At 31.6% G+C, this 6,000-nt stretch overlaps 1 protein-coding gene across 3 annotated transcripts in view; it reads right to left on the reverse strand.

Moving 5' to 3' along the window:
- LOC113509133 (glycine receptor subunit alpha-4) overlaps window positions 1–1,912 on the reverse strand; it is a 93,470-nt gene extending 91,558 nt beyond the window's left edge. Inside the window, exon 1 of one of the 3 annotated variants that reach the window (XM_031907690.2) lies at window positions 1,672–1,912. The gene's annotated coding sequence lies outside the window, so the exon portion shown is untranslated. The remainder of the gene's footprint in view (window positions 1–1,671) is intronic. The other 2 variants (XM_052895300.1, XM_031907691.2) reach the window with 2 other exon arrangements.
- Between the last annotated feature and the right edge of the window lie 4,088 nt (window positions 1,913–6,000).

Below are 6,000 nucleotides of genomic sequence, written 5' to 3' on the forward strand. Positions count from 1 at the left end.
GATTGCTATTTGCTTTTCTATTACAGTTAATTTTTTTATACAGTAATATTTATGTATTTATTTATTTAATATATTATGTGTATGTTTATATTAGTCTAATTATATATTTATATTATATGAATATATTAAGTATTGCTTTATTTTTCCGCTATTTAATAATGCTTTTGCATAGAACTTTATTGTGCATTAAAGTTTAAATAAAATAGAATATTAAGCATATATTGTTTTTTTCTTTTTACAAAAAAAAAAAAACTGACTTCAATTATGGAACAACTAGTTATTTTGATTTAAAACTAAACTATTGAACCGATTTTGATGATATTTCTATGGAACTAATTTGTAAGTACATATATAATTTCAGCCAAGATTTTTTCAAACTGGTTTATAAGTTATGAGGATAACAAACAGACAAAAAATGCAATTCAATCAAGAACCTCCTTCTTCTTGAAGTCGGATGAATATAGACAATATGCTCACGACTGTAATCCCTAATGGTGTAGTCAGAGGTATTTGTCAAGTATTAGCATTGCGAATGTGCCCACATTCGCTGAGCATATTAAAATCCAACGTAGGTGAAGTTCCGTCCTTACTTTGATTTATTCATTTACTAGCTTTTATATGCGACTTCTTCCGCATGGCCTTGGTATATTTACTATCCGGGATAAGAAGTAGCTTCTATCCTTCATTCTTCATCCTGTATAGTACGCATATACCAAATTTCATAGTGATTAATTAAGTCATTCAAGCGCTATAATGTAACAAAGATTGAAACTTTGTACAAAAGTCGTTTGCTTGGGCACCTCTGTTCCATTCGTGTTTCAACCGTAAAGCAGTTGTGTTTGCATGGCTGTTTCGGTTTGAAGGGTGGGATTTAGCAGTGAATTTACAGAGTACAGAGGAATAACAACTGAGTCCTCGGGAATAGCAACGCCTGGGGAGTATCATGGGCGAAACTGTATACTCTGTTACGTCCATGGTACTGCTTCATCTTTAGACATTTGCACACATAACTCCTGATGTCCTTTATAGTTTATAATTAAACCTTAAATTAAACATTTGTCCACTGACTCGTCGAGACAAATGAAATGGAACCTTAGTCATCCTTTATTTTAATTCAAGTTTCTATGGCCTCCTCACTTAGACATAATATCTATTTTGTAGTATCATATCTTAGATTATATAGATAGAGCATCGAGCCTCAAAAACGGGTCATTTTTTCGTTAGCTAATTATAAAATTAGCTGACTTGTTTTTTTGTCAGTGTTCTATATATGCACACAATTTATTTTGACATATCTATTTTTAATTATTTAATAAACAAAATAAGTTTTTAAGCGTTAAAAAAGATGCAAAAATAAGACAAAATAAATATAGAAGTTATAAAGGGATAATTCATAACTATTTGTCCCGCAAAATTGTTTGAAAAAGTTGTCCCACTTTTCTCGAAGCATTTGTATGGAGACACTATTTATATAATCTATGTATCAAATATAAAAAAGAAGCATATTCACTGAAATCATATAAGTGTACTATATACCTACATATACAAACATTTTTATCAGTTATCATTAATTGCTGGAAGAATTAATTTATTTACACATATCGCAAGGACAAAAAGACACAAAGGAAGTGTACTTAATTCATAAAGTGTAATATATTAAAATAAACTTACCAGCATACAAATTTCATTGTCAATAATACTGAAAATCCCAAACACAGAGTGGACACTTCACAAACAAAAACTTTTCAAGTAAATTCGCCAATTACGAAGGCACTTTACAGGAGATACTTGCTCGCCGTTCGCGTCGGGTGGGTTGAGTTTTTTTTTTAATATTTTTTTTTTCTATGCGAGAAGTGATTAGGCGCGGTCGGGGTGGGCCCCGCGGTAGTTTGAACTGAAAAGTCGTTGCGGAGCGCTGGTTGCGTGTTCGGTCCCATGGTAGACACCCACCGCCCGCCACGTCAGAAGCACTCAACTTTTTAGTACATACGATCAATAAAATATCAATTTATTTGTGTAATTAATGTGGCTGGCTTTTTTAGAGTTTTTTTTGGTAATTAATATCGACGATATACGATATATTAAAAAACAGTTATTATGAGATTTCTTTTTTTTATTACTGTAATCTCAATATTCCTGTGAGTCTAGTATAGTAATCACCGATTAGTAAATCGTGTACCCGCATTTTTGGTTTAAATAAAGTTGTTATTATTATTATTAATTATTTTCCTAGCTCGTCGTATATGTGTATATATATATATATATATATATATATATATATATATATATATATATATATATATGGGGTCTATTTACAATTATATTATATATTATAAATATGCATAAAGATAACGTTTTAAAATCGCTGTATTTATTGAATAATTTAAAATATATATACACAATAAATACAGCGGTAAAACAATAAGTATTTTAAATATCATATAGTCGTTAAAATAAAGTAGAAAAAAATAATAAATATAGATTACAATTTTACAAGCTTATATTTTGTTTTCTTTATTTTATTCAAAGGTCCGATGCAAATAAAACATATTTACTTTCTCTACTCTCTCATACATATTTAAAGGAATTCGCATAAAATGAATAGTTTCAAATTATTTGCAAAATAATTTTGAAATTGTCAAAAATTTTATATAAGTATTTATTTCATTTGTTTTATTCAAATTAGTTATTTTTATTTTATGTGTAAAAGAAGAACAAAATATTTTTACAATAATTCACAGTAATCTCAAAGAGATCAGTGCCAACAAATGCACTCGTTCACGAGTATGACGAATGGGGTCAGTCACCGTCTAGTTTAACCATATTTTAGAAAGTCCGTCGAGCTGGCTCGCCAGGTTAATACCTCTCTGGACATTATAGTAAGATAGATTTGGTTGTTTACCCGACTGTGTCATCTTTATGTCAGCCTTTAACTACACACTGCTCAACATAAGGCTCTTTCTTGGGGGGTTTTCCAGTAGTTTCCATACTTGGTACGCGGATTGGCATCCACAGTTAGGCTTTGGAGACGTTTTAAAAGGGACGCTGCTGCCCATTTCTTGCCCTCCCTTAGTCGCCTCTAACGACACTCACGAGAAAGGAAGGGGTAGCCTATTCTATTCTGGGAACACAGGGCAACTATGTGATAATCGAAATAGTTTTTTTTAAAGCGACTACCCTAAGAAAATTTATTACAACATTATATGTCATAAATGCAATAAATATTCTCATAATGTGTTAGAGATATATTTTTTTAATGGGTGATAATAAAATGGTAATTCACCTGCGCTATCAGTATACACTGGCGGGGCACCAGTGAGGGATTTTTTTTTATACCACTGAGGTGGCAAACAAGCATATGGCCCACCTGATGGTAAGCGGTTACCGTAGCCTATGAACGCCTGCAATACCAGAGGTATTACGCGCACGTTGCCGACCCTGAAGAAATCTCTTTACCCCCCTTTTGAAGAACCCCATGCTGTAGTCTCGTGGGAAAACCTCGGCAGGGAGCTTATTCTCTCTCATAATAGATGAGAATGAAACAGGTCAGTTGGCCCATAGTGACAAATTCATAAAAATTTAATTAAGATGGTTTCCAGGAGGAACTGAGAGGAAATCGACCTGATAGGATATATTATTATGGGGCTGTTAGATCCCCAATACTAACAATCTCTTGCCTTTCGGGTTAGAGATATTTTACGATTATTGTCGTAATGGTGAGTGTAATGCTCGACGTACCCACATCTAGCTCAGCATAAAATAGGGAGCGAGCTAACCCTCGTCACTCGAAGTATCGTGTTTTTTGTCATCTGAGAGTTAATTAGAAATTAAAACTAACTTACAGATTGAATGTCATTTAGTTATATACGTGCTTATACAGCCTTGCGCTATATAATATTTACTCATATATATCTTACGGCATCTATATTATTTAATGAATTCATTATGGTTAAATCTATGTACAAAATTACTATTTTTTTTTTTATTCATATACAGAAAGACTATGTTAATTTCTGTGAGCATGTATATAGTAAAACGAATCTCGTTTCCTACAGACAGTACTAAACTTTGCGCTTAAACAAGCACACTTTGATAATAAATACATTTAATAACCAAACTTATTCAAAATCAATTAAATTTACATTAAAAAATCAAAGTACTTTAATATAAATAAATACTGACAATAACAAATTTTTGGATGTTCAATCTCAAGCTAATTCAATATTAATTTAACTTTTGGTGCCCTAGGGGAATTCATGAAAATCATTTTTAATTATCCATTAGTGAAAATGTTGGCCCCAGTTGGGAGTTACGTTGATAAATTAATCAGTTGGTCACTTACAACTTTTTATTTCACCCTATCATCTTCGTCCTAGCCTTAATCCTGGCCATTGCTGGGATCAACTTTCCTGCTGTTTCTGTTACACTACCATGCTCTGTGTATCTTCCTTAAAGAAAACATTTGCTAGCATATCTTCATTCACGATGTTCAGCCAGTATTTCTTTAGGTCAGCCACGAGATCTAATATCATCTATTTGTAGATTTAAGCATCTGTGATCAATGCAATCTGCAGATATGATCATACCAGCGCAAACAGATTTCTTGCATTTTATGAGATATCTTATGTATAATGAGTTTGCTGTGAATGCCTTCATTACAGACGTGATCAGCTCGTGTAACTCCAGACATTCAGCGTAATATTTCACCTCAGTCACCAGAATATTCTGTACATGCCTTGAAAGTATAGGCCATGTTTCGCTACTATACATGAGTACTGGTCATACGATTAGACTATCATACGATAGTCTTGTAGACTAAGCATTTTTTCTTTACCTTATATAGGTTCTAATCACATATATACCTGTTTGAAAATATCTTAATGTTCTGATAATTCATTCTATAGAAAAATTACGGTTAATTGCTTGTAATTATAAGTCTATAACATCATTTTTGGACATATAGTACTTACATCTAAATTCTGTCTCTCTCTCTCTCTCTGTCTCTCTCTTTTTATTTAGGAGTTTCCTCTTGTCGGAACTTTCCAATGCCAACTCTATTTTAGACCAAATCTTTGACTTATCTATACGACATGACACCCAGTGTTTCCTTTATCTGTCCCATGTAGTTATTTCTCAGTTTTCCCTTCCTCTTATGCACTCTATTTTTCCTTCTAGTATGATAAACAAAAAATTGTAAACAAGGTAACCCAGCATTTTGCCATTTACATTCTCTGTTGTTTTTATTAATCCTCTTTTCTCTTTCCCCTTTTTTAAAACTCCCTCGTTCATGATTTTTTCTGTTCAGCTTATACTTTCCATTCTCTTCCATGTCCACATTTCTAATGTCTTAGGCATCTGTCTTTCCTTTTGCGTCATTGTCCATGTTTCACACCAATATAATGCTATGTTCCAAACGTAAGTTGTTATAAATTTTATACGGATTAATTTTGATATTTTTAAAGTTATTATAAGATTGTTTTGCATTTGTTATTCTAGATCTAATATCTAATGTGCACCTAGCATCCTCTATGATTATACTTCCTAAGTACTTAAAGTTCTAAATATTTTGTATAGGCATGTTATTTATCTGTATTTCACTTTGGTTGAACAATTTAATTAAGTTTTTAGAAGTACTGAGTATTATGGTTTTATTTGTGTTAAAAATGTTTTAAATATTTAGAAATTTATTATAATAGTTTTGTAATCTTTACTTATTATACCTTAACATTTATTATAAAGTAGTGGAAATCTGATAAAAACTCACTATTGATAATAACGTTCTTAAATATAAATTATTACGAATAGCTTCTCCAATTTCTATTGACACCGTCGCTAGTAACTTACCATAGAAAGGGTTACCGATTACAGAACACTGCGCATGATATCAATTACTATCGGTAGCGTTGCCAATTAATAATAATAACAATAAAATTACTTATTCAACTACAAAATATAACAATATTAATGATTTTATACATTAAAGTAATAATTCTGTGGTAA

The sequence above is a fragment of the Galleria mellonella genome, unplaced genomic scaffold (genome assembly GCF_026898425.1).
Source record: "Galleria mellonella isolate WM207_F2 unplaced genomic scaffold, CSIRO_AGI_GalMel_v1 utg270, whole genome shotgun sequence".
In the NCBI taxonomy this organism is placed as follows: Eukaryota; Metazoa; Arthropoda; class Insecta; order Lepidoptera; family Pyralidae; genus Galleria; species Galleria mellonella.